This window comes from Pseudochaenichthys georgianus, unplaced genomic scaffold, assembly GCF_902827115.2.
Source record: "Pseudochaenichthys georgianus unplaced genomic scaffold, fPseGeo1.2 scaffold_1282_arrow_ctg1, whole genome shotgun sequence".
Classification (NCBI taxonomy): Eukaryota; Metazoa; Chordata; class Actinopteri; order Perciformes; family Channichthyidae; genus Pseudochaenichthys; species Pseudochaenichthys georgianus.
This window is the reverse complement of record NW_027262187.1, coordinates 10,474-22,500: the sequence shown is the minus strand read 5'-3', so window position 1 is coordinate 22,500 and position 12,027 is coordinate 10,474. Positions and strand designations below refer to the sequence as shown.

The window sequence follows — 12,027 nt, the reverse complement described above, 5'->3', positions numbered from 1 at the left end:
CTTTTACACATTAACCCGTACAACAGAGACATCCTTGATAGCGACCATAATATTAGTTGGAAATGGCGGGGATTGAACCGGGGGCCTCATACATGCAAAGCATGCGCTCTACCACTGAGCTACATCCCCTGTGTTTTCTTTCATTGCTTTCTCTTTCCTTCAGATCCTTGGATAAAGGAAGATATCAGAATGATACACATTAAGTTAATTCTGCCCATACTAGGCTTTAAAATCTGAATTGCTCTCTACTTTTCTCAGGTTCATCCTTGATTTGAGCCCGGGACCTCTCGTACCCTAATGGAGAATGATAAAAAAACTCAACATGTTTTATCTTTCTTTTGCACACCACTATACAACCCTGTCTCCTAAAAATTATGTTCCCACAGAACTAAACTGCATTCTCAATTACGTTTAGCTAGAAACGTATTTTCTCCCACGTTACGTTAGTTATGAACGTATCTCAAATACGTTTATTTTCTACATATCTTCTAGAAGCATATTTTCTTCCACGTTACGTTAGTTATGAATGTAACTTAAATACGTTTATTTTCTACATATCTTTGCCATTTATTGTCTTGCTTATAATAATGATAATTAGTTATTTATAAATATCATTTTAGAGCACACCTTTGAAATCGACAATCGGGCTCGATATATGGTTACATTAAAATCAGTAGGCGAGGCTGTAATTTCGCCAGCTGTTACTCTCATGAGCGAGGCAGAACATAATAGTTTTAACATGCCAAAAAGCTGCTGTGTCGTTTATTGCACCTCAAACATTAAAACAAATCCAGAGTTACGTGTTTCTGTACTTCCTCTAAGAAGAAAGGACAATAACAGAAGAGCTCTGTGGCTTCAGGCTTGATCGCCGTTCAAATGACAGCGCTGGTTTCCCCAAAAGTGGGCGGGGCTGTAAAGTGAAGTAGATTTACTCTCATCTATTATTCAAAACCATTCTATTTATTCTAACGTAAATTACATGCCAGTGTTTTATCTTTTATTTATTTGTTTTTATTTTAAATCGTATAATGTCGGACTTTTTTTCCGTCTGTGAGGAAAAGAAATGGGGCTCAGAGCCTCAAAATACTGAAATCTGTATTTTTTAAAATCTTTTCCTTCTAATTTATTATTCTTTTCTAAATAACACACTGTTATTTACTCAACAATAACACACAATTATCCTTGTTTTTATTTATTCATTTAATTCTATAATCTTGGGCTTTTTAGTCGTAAATAAAGTCACCGGAAACAGACGGGACATTTTGAGCGATACACACCACAAACCCACTAAACTGATTACCCAAGATCCTCAGCTTGAAGCTTGTTGATTGGATGTTTTAGCCGCAATGCACGCTGGGATATGGTGTTGATATGATATGGAGATATGATATCCGACAACGAAAAATAAAATAATACCTAATTCAGAGTGTGCTTGCTTTTCTCTTTGGAAGTCATCACATAACGGCATTGTAATACACAGTTCGGCTGCATTAAATATTACACATCTGCCGTAATTCTTTATTTATAGAGAGAGACAAACAGGAGAACTGCTGCCAAAACTGAATACTTGACGTGGATCATAAATATATCAACAATTAAACAACATCTTCAATTTATTTTCACAAAATACGTCTCCTTGCAGTATCAATAGTAATTCGGCTGACTTTTATATTTGATCCAATTGGTATATAGGTTATATTTACACCATAACGGTGCACAGCTGATAGAAAAGGACTTGTAGTTTTTAAAGATATTACTGATTTTCTTTGAATATAAGAATCTAAATACTGAGTTGAGAGAATAGTCAGGGGATTTGGGTAATGGGCGACACATCTATGGAATCACAATTTAAATAGCTTACTATTAAATGACGGATAGCCTATGCCTTTCTGTCTGTGATGTTTTACAAATCAGATATTAATGTGTAGAAGTAAAACAAGAGAAATAGTATAGCAATATCCTGTAAAATTATGTAAAAACATGAATAAAACTACACATCTTCAGATGTTATACATAAGTGTCTACACTAATAATACAAAGTTATTATTAGTATGCTGTGTGTAGCTTGTGTGCACCGCCTAGTGGTTAAAGCATGTTATTGAATTATTTTTGTTGAATAATCTTATTTGATCAAAACAATATTAAGAGTACATACTTTCATAGGGGAAAAGTAGAAGGTCAATGATAGAAATATAGAATATAAAAAGTCAAGAAGATACTAAGTGATCTCTACAATAAAACAGTTTAGTGCTGGATGTACAAAGATATTAATAGGAGGATGTGCAAAACAGAAAAACGAATTAACCTTTATTAACACATTAAAAAATACTTTAGGTTAAGGTCTTCTTTTAAACAAGAAAAAAGCTCTGGGGGTATCTATCTACAGATGAATATTAAGCCTGACAAAGTACTTAACGTCTAAAATATTGCTTTCCTGCAATGTTAACTATGTTGAAACACTTATTAGGGCCTGATCACGTAGTGCAAAGACCTATTGAAATCGTCAGTATTATTAGGGCCTGAGCACGTAGTGCAAAGACCTATTGAAATCGTCAGTATTATTATTCTTCTGTTACCGGTTCTGCACTTTCGACCTGTTTTTGAGGGGGTTACGACACTATTCATGTAGCGACATTTGGCAACGCCGCCAGGACCGGTGAAAATGTTAACATTCTGGATTCGATGGGAGAACATTTTTCAACTTGCTCTCTAGCGCCACCTGTGTAACTTCAGTGTTTCGAAAAATTTACAAAGTCGCAGCGTAAGTCTGACGGACCTGACATTTTGCACACTTATCCGGGTGGAACAGCTCTACATATTATCCTCTCATATCCCGAAGCTCCGCCTACTTTGATTTTTTTTAAATTAGCATAATGTGAAAAACATTGAAATATGAACTTAAATTCCAATTTCTTGATTTTCCAAACCAAACTTAGTGCACAGCATCAATGGAGGGGCAGACACATTACCGTACAAAATGAGCACGAGGTGTGGAAAAATGTGGCCGACATCAATCAAAACGTATTAGCAAAAGGGTGTGGCCTACACATAAATGCTCACAATTCATCCAAAATGTATCCAAATATCACAGATTTCGGTGGATAGGTTCAGTGTGTCTTGGGGAATAGGCACAACAAACAATGTTCATTTCGGACAATAGGGGGCGCCAAAAACACAACTAATTTATATATCAAGAACCGATGGACTAAAAAAATATGTATTGTCATAGACATACTGGCAGGGTGAGTATAAACTGAGATTTAAAGGGTCGCAACCAATGAAAAATGTGGGCATGTCCTATTCAGTTTTTTCTCGAAATCGAAGGGTTAAAAAATGTACCGAGCCATAAATAGGGGAGAAAATTAGTTACGGCCTTTAAATTCGGAACGCATGTCACAGCCCACAACCTTTTCCAGACTGTAGAAAAAAATCGGACGTTTTAGCAAATATGTCTCAGTAGCGCCTCCTATTGTGTGGTAGTCAAATATAGTTTCTTCGAACTACCCAAAACTTGGCACAGAGATTCCTCATGGAAATGCGGACATATTTCAAAATGGCTTCCATTATCTCCGCCCCCCATGAAGTCGGCCATTTTGAAATATGTCCATTTTAAGCGCATTTTCGCATACTTGTCCTAGGAAAATGATCGGAAAAATTTCAAACCAGGACAAGATCATCCCATATCCAATGTGATGCTAAATTGCGAATGAATAGTTGACTGCTCAAACGGGGAGCTCGTAAGCTAACGGAACATGTACCAATTTTGACGATTTAAATGCCACAAAATCGTTAAAATGACTTTCGGACGCAAAACTTGGAACACACGTCACAACCCACGTCTTTTTCCAGACTGTACAAACAAAATGTACATTTTTGTACACCAGCTCAGTAGCGCCCCCTATTGTGCGATAGTCACATATAGTTTCTCCAAACTACCCCAATCTTGCCACAGACATTACTGATGGAATTGCGGACATATTTCAAAATAGCTTCCATTAGCCCCGCCCCCCAGAAAGTCGGCCATTTTGAAAAATCTGTGTTATTCATGCATTTAAGCGCTTTTTCGCAAACACCTCCTCGGGAAAAGATCGGGAAAATTCCAGTCCAGGACAAGTTAAGCCCATATCCAATATCATGTTAAATTGCGAATAAAATAGTTGCTAGCTAAATCGGGGCGAACGTAGGCTAACAGAGAATGTACCATTTTTGACGATTTACATGTCTCAAATGACTCCAAACTACTCGCATATTTTTCCAGATATTCACGAAACGCTGTATACACATTGCTATTATGATGGCACACAAATTTACCAGCAACAGCTCTGCTTATTAATTTCCCACATTAACCATAAACACCCAATACATATAAAAGTCCTAAACAATGTATGGTGAAATGTTTTCCATCTTTGTTTTTCTATCTATGACTACAAACAGTATTTCCACTACAAGCAGAACAGTAACAAATCTTTCTATGCAATACAATAGAACAGTATGTGTTCACAGCCAATCCACGATTTAATGAGTATTTCCTTTGTGCCAAGAGCTGATTTAGTATGTTGCATCAACGACCTTTTCAATTAAATTGACAATTCTTTTGTGTCATTAATAGTGTGTGAAACCAGGCCGAGTGAGTGACATGGTGTTCATTTCCACTATGCCAAAGCAGTTTACAGTTGCTGACGGTGTAAGGTAATATATATTGTCCTAAGTAATTGTATGTAGCCTGCTACAACTTTGTGATTGTTGTCTGAGTGTAAAATTGTCTTAATTATCATATAAACATGTTCAAAGGAGTACACGTTACAAGGCCGTGCGGGGGGAGCTGCCAGACCCAGATGTCCTCAAAGTCAGCGAGGTATACAAGGACCTCTCAGCAGACATCGCACCACGAAAAAAAAAACGAATGGCTCACGACTCAACTCAACGACTAACACTCTTTCAGAGGATATGTTGGAAATGTACACATTATATATATGTTTTGCATCTACTTTCTGGATATTGTACATCTGTTCATCTGGTATATAAACTAACATTACTTAAATATGCAGACTAATTGACGAAATGTTTAAATATATATTTTACCCCCCCGATATAACATCAACCTATGTTTTGTAAAAGTTTATTAAATTAATCAGTGAAATGTTATCATATTGTGGATTTATTAAATTATGTATTTTCCTTTGTTATTTGTGTGTGTGTTTGTTTTGAGGATATAATTCATTAGTACCTAAACATAGTATGGTATAACTGCTTTTTGTAATGAAATACACAATTGGTTTGGGAGCAAGACATATTTTAATCGTTGTTGCCCAGGCTTGCCGTAATGAATGGAAACTTATCTCCCGATTATAACATTGTGTAACTTGCTGCTGTTAAATACCGTCAAACTATGTGCAATAGGCCTATGTGCTTTATGTGCAATATATACTTTATATACATATGCCATCTTTAATAACTGTAATATACTGCTAAATCCTAAGAACTGCTACAGGATTTGATTTGTAGATTTGATTTGTGTTTCATCTGTTTTTTTGAAAATGATGTAACTTTTTATCTTTTTTTTAGCATTTATTATATTATAACTTAGTACTTTTTTAGCATATTGTTTATTATATTATAACTTAGTACTTTTTAACGCATGTAAGATATTCAACACTAAGCCGTCTGTGGCTCTTTCCTGCTGTAACGCTGCAAATGTCCCCTCTGTGGGACTAATAAAGGTATTCTGTTTCTGATAACTGGACGAATTTGTACAAAGGGGCACACAGCAATGTAGTGCCGACTTTCTTACACGCTGGAAGGCCAATCGCTTTACTTTACCCCGAAATCCGCTCATTTTTGCTCTCGGTGTGACATAAACTATCAAGCTGTCAAAGTTCTGTACTCAAACCGGAAGTACTCAGCCGCACACCCAGCCGCCGGAAGTTGATAGACGCCATCTTGTGCACAGAGCCTAAAGAACACGTAATTTAAACCAGCAGGATGTCAACAGAGGAGAAGAGCCGGTCTCATTTAGTGCCATGTGATTATCCTGTAATGAGTAACATACACGGTGTTGATCGACTATATAAACAGTTCATTTATTGTCTCGATACATGTGTTGTGTAAGACATTTGAATCAATTTGATACGTCAATATTAAATGTACCTTTATTTTGAAAAACTTTATTGTGAAGGACAAACCGGATGTCACATTTCCGGTATTGCCGGTTTAGGGAGAGACTTAATTCAGGTAGCTTGCCTTGGCTGTCTGCGTGCACGGAGGTTTTGTCGTCAACAGACTCATTCAACTACCCACTTCTCGGTACATAGAAACCATGCTCCACGTTGTCAAACGTGAGTAATATCGGAATTGGTGTGTTATACTGAAATGTGTTGACCTATACTTTATACTTTATTTATATATATGTATGCTTTTCATTGGAACACGCGGTGGGTGTGTGCAGTGCTAATGCTAATACCTAGCGCCACTTGTTTTGATGTACGTTTTTGTTGGTAACCTCGCTAGTTTGTATCTTTTAGTGTTGAGGTGGGCACCGTTAGATTCTGTGTCTCCTTGCGGTCATAAACAATGTTTTGGATGTGGAGCTAGGATAAGTAATAAGGGAGCTAGGAGTGATTTTCGGTGCAGTAATAGGTTAGCATTTTTAGCTCGGGGCTAATTCAGAGACTCACTGTTAGCATTGTGTGTTTTTTGTGAAAAAATAAATGAAAAAGATCAGTTAAATTAGTTTTTTTTCCCCGTTCTATGGATATAAAATATTCATAGTTTATTAAATATTAAGGTTCCTTAGACGTTGTTTCCTGCAAATGACACGATTTCGGATCCGTGGGGCCTAAGAGGATAACAGAGTATGTTTTATTTGCATTTTATTTATTTTTTCACAACAGTTGTATTTGGATGGAATGAATACCTATAGTGATAATTCAAAGTAATACAATGATTTTTACAGTGAAAACGTTCAAATGGAACTGATAGTTCCCAAATTACCCAGAGGTGAGGTGGACTTTATTTTTCTAAACCTCTCTAAAAAGGTCAAATTTCACTTGTTTTGCATCAATCTTGATACAGGGTACTTATTATATGTTATAGTTTGGATTCCTAAAGCTTTTAGTTTACTAAACCCATCATTCAAGGGTGGTTTTCACTATAAGTAATGTTTTGTTTTTAGGCGGACATTAGAATTTACATGTTTTTACTATGTTCCATCTGAATTTACTTTAAAATAAAAACATCTCTATTGTACGGTGGCCCTGAAGTGCAAGACACCACAGCATTTCACAAAACACAACAGAATTTCACAAAACGCCACAGCATTTCACAAATCGCCACAGCATTTCAGAAAACACAACAGCATTTCACAAAACGCCGCAGCATTTCACAAAACGCCGCAGCATTTCACAAAACGCCGCAGCATTTCACCAACCTGATCTCACCAGAATGCGTGACTCCACCACGACTCCTTAACACCACAATGCGTGGTGGAGTCACGAACTTTGTTACATTTGCGTGTCGGCACCACGCAAACAACCCCAATGTAAAGTGAATGAGGCTCCTTTGTCGTGGTGCACACACGCATTTCTACAACGTGCATTGTGTGTAATGCAACTGTTATTTTTATTAAATTAGTTATTTTTTAAGGAAGGCCAGAGCTTCAGCTGTGTCAAATAGATTGTTCCCTTCAGTTAACGTTATTTAAAAGATAATGATCATGTCCCCTGTATTGTATTACGAGCGTCCATTCCCATTGGATAACGGAGAATTTTACACCCGGAAGTAAGTAGCCTATTCTCCTTACTGTCGATTGATTTTACAGTGATATCTGCACTACTCATCGACTAAAAAACACCAAATTGTCCTTGTTAATTACACAACATTGATTGGTTTGAATTGTGTACAATGCTTTTGTATTTTCCCCCTTCGATTCGGAGAAACAAATATATTTTCGGAGTTTTTGGACGGCAGAAGACACTACACTACCCAGAATCCTCAGCTATCGTTTGGGACTACACCATGTGCTTAGCTTGACAAACCCCGGGATCAGTCCTCAACCTCTGTGATTGGATGCGCGACCTTTACACAGAGCGTCCAAAAGGACTTTGAAATGGAATGAAACCCATCGACGGCACACTATTCAAAACAGGAATCGAACGTGTCCTACCCCCCCCCCCCCCCCCCCCCTTAGGTCACAGGCTCCTCCAACAGTGCTACGCAATAAAACAGATACACAGAAAAAATAGTGAAATAGTGCAATAAGAGTCTATATACAAGTGATTGGAATATGATATATTAGATAAATAATGTCTAAGTAGCAGCCAGATGAATGTTATTTCTAAGTTCAGGTGTTTAATAGTCTTATGGCCTGTGGGATGAAGCTGTCTCTGTGTCTGGTGGTTTTAGTCCGAATGCTGTGGTACCGCCTGCCAGACTGCAGCAGACAGAACCGTTTGTGGCTGGGGTGATGGGGGTCTTTTATAATCCTGAGGGCTTTCTTTAAGGTTAACCTGGTATTTTTAATCCACTACATTTATTTTAGTTACTTTACAGATTTGGATTAATGATGTGAAATATAAACAACCCTTAAATCAGACTTTAGTTACACCTGAATGAAATTTAGTGAAGGTGATTGTCAAGTGCCAACAATCAGGCGAGATATTTGATAGTTGGTTGCTTGAGAAGACTAAATATTTATCTGCAGATCCGTTTAAAGCATATTCATTACTCGTTATTCTCTAATAGTTCATTAAAGACTGTATATAATTGCTATTTTGCACATCCCTTTCAAGATTTCAAGATTTTCTAAGGTTTATTGACATATCATATACACAACAGTGTAGTTATGCAATGAATGAAAAACTTGGGTCACAGGTTCATCAACAGTGCATTACAAGACATCTATCAATATGTGTGTACCTCCACCATTACACTGTCGTATTCTGCACATTTCTTTAATTAAAGCCTTATTAGTTAGCACATCCTCCTATCAGGCACTAAACTGTTTTACTCTAGATATGATTTGAGTATCTTCTTGATATTTTCTATTCTATATTTATATAATTGACCTTCTACTTTCCCACTATTTTGTATGTACTCTTAATATTTGAATGTTTTCATAAAATATAACACATTCAAAAGTGCGTTACAAAAATGAAAGACATTAAGAAAAAGGCATTTTAAACAGTCATTAAAAAGCAACACAATCTTCCTGCATTGCAATTACTCTAAACGTGTAATAACGTGCTTTAACCAGTAGGTGGTTTGGGTTAAAAGGCTGTCAAGTTTACAGTGTTAACAAAATAAAATATACTGCTGTTTCCGGTTTAGTTTACGACGAATATTATTTTGTTATTGTTTTGATATTTGTAACACAAAAGCGATGGAAAAAACCCATAGCAACCAAAAAAAGATGGTCTTAACATGACCCAGTTGTCTAGTAGTTAATAAAAAACAATAATATCAAAACAAAATATTACTACTAACTTTATTGTGAAATTAAAACAGAACGGTAAAAGAATAGTTTCCGGTGTATTCTGATGCCCGATCTCTGTAGATAAAGAAAGAACTAAGACAGATGTGTAATATTTAATGCAGCCAAACCATTTATTACAATGCATTCATGTGATGACTTTCAAAGAGTAAAGCAAGCACTGCTGAATAAAGTATGATTTTCTCTTTTACGAAACGTTTTTTTTTTCATATGGAATGCAGTTGGAGGTCAACCAATCACAGAGCTTGAGGACTGATCACGGGGTTCATGGTGTAGTCCCAAACGATAGCTGAGGATTCTGGGTAGTGTAGTGTCTTCTGCCGTCCAAAAACTCCGAAAAAATATTTGTTTCTCCGAATTGAAGGGGGAAAATACAAAAGCATTGCACACAATTCAAAACAATCAATGTTGTGTAATTAACAAGGACAATTTGGTGTTTTTTAGTCGATGAGTAGTGCAGATATCACTGTGAAGTCAATCGACAGTAAGGAGAATAGGCTACTTACTTCCGGGTGTAAAATTCTCCGTTATCCAATGGGAATGGACGCTCGTAATACAATACAGGGGACATGATCATTATCTTTTAAATAACGTTAACTAAAGGGAACAATCTATTTGACACAGCTGAAGCTCTGGCCTTCCTTAAAAACTAACTAATTTAATAAAATTAACAGTTGCATTACACACAATGCACGTTGTAGAAATGCGTGTGTGCACCACGACAAAGGAGCCTCATTCACTTTACATTGGGGTTGTTTGCGTGGTGCCGACACGCAAATGTAACAAAGTTCGTGACTCCACCACGCATTGTGGTGTTAAGGAGTCGTGGTGGAGTCACGCATTCTGGTGAGATCAGGTTGCATTTCACATTGGACGGAAAGGGTATTCCTTAGGGAGAACACTTATTGTTTGTGATTGGACAGAGCCAGCCAGAGAAGCACTGCTGTGATTGGTTGTTTTTGCTGCCAATCAAGAAATGACTTTGTGATTGGCCCAACACATCAGCCGTTAGCTGTTAGCACACACTCAGAGCTCACGGCTCCTCATATCTGTTCAGAAACTGGACAAAAGTTAAAGATATGCAAAACACAGACTGTCTATGTCATGGCGAATACAGTCGCTGCTTTATTTATGTCTGTATGATGTTGTTGTGAGTGTGGACGGAGCAGCTACAGGTTAGTTTAGCCTGATCGATCCGATTCCGATTTACATGGAGATACGGCCCGCATGTAAATACTATGGTAGACTACCCAATATTCGCATCGCTCTAATCGCTCGAGTTTCACCGCGGCTGTCAGCTGTGTTTGCTCCTGTCATTCAAACAAGACGCACTGGAGAGGGGGCGGGAAGTATCTCCATGTAAATCCTATAGGAGATACCAACTACAACAAAATGAACATATTTGACAGTGATTTAATTGTAATATACGTTTCAAAGTGATGCCGAAGTAACTACATACTGATAACGGTTAGTAAAAACTATGAATTAATGCTTTGACAAGTCTGCAGACAAGACGGCAGGCGAAAAGCTTTTAAAATGCGTGTTTTCAGAATGGAATCGGATCCATCAGGTTAAACTAACCTGTAGCTGCTCCGCCCACACTCACAACAACGTCATACAGACATAAATAAAGCAGCGACTGTATTCACCATGACATAGACAGTCTGTGGTTTGTACATATTTAACTTTTGTCCAGTTTCTGAACAGATATGAGGAGCTGTGAGCTCTGAGTGTGTGCTAACGGCTGATGTGTTGGGAGTAGGGGTGTAACGGTTCACAAACATTTCGGTTCGGTACGTACCTCGGTATTTTGGTCACGGTTCGGTTCGGTACGTTTTCGGTACAGCAGAATTTTTGTTCACAAAACAAAACATATATATATATTTTTTTTAATTATTATTAAACTGTGAATATTCACTCAATCCATCCATCCATCCATCCATCTTCTCCCGCTTATCCGTGGTCGGGTCGCGGGGGTAGCAGTTCCAGCAGAGAGCCCCAAACTTTCTTTTCCCTGGCGACATCAACCAGCTCTGACTGGGGGATCCCAAGGCACTCCCAGGCCAGCGAAGAGATATAATCCCTCCACCTGGTCCTAGGTCTACCCCTTGGTCTCTTCCCAGCTGGACGTGCCTGGAACACCTCCCTAGGGAGGCGCCCAGGTGGCATCCTAACTAGGTGCCCGAACCACCTCAACTGGCTTCTTTCGACGCGAAGGAGGAGCGGCTCAACTCCGAGTCCCTCCCTGATGACCGAACTTCTCACCTTATCTCTAAGGGAGACACCAGCCACCCGGCGGAGGAAACCCATCTCGGCCGCTTGTATCCGCGATCTCGTTCTTTCGGTCATGACCCATCCTTCATGACCATAGGTGAGGGTAGGAACGAAAATGGCCCGGTAGACAGAGAGCTTTGCCTTCCGGCTCAGCTCCCTTTTCGTCACAACGGTGCGGTAAAGCGACTGCAATACCGCTCCCGCTGCTCCGATTCTCCGGCCCATCTCACGCTCCATTGATCCCTCACTCGAGAACAAGACCCCGA

The 12,027-nt window shown here is 38.3% G+C and overlaps 1 non-coding gene across 1 annotated transcript; it reads right to left on the bottom strand.

Annotated features, from left to right (window-relative positions):
- Positions 1-57: 57 nt before the first annotated feature.
- trnaa-ugc (transfer RNA alanine (anticodon UGC)) lies at positions 58-129 on the bottom strand. Its single transcript has one exon. It is a non-coding gene; the product is annotated as a tRNA-Ala (tRNA).
- Positions 130-12,027: the final 11,898 nt, after the last annotated feature.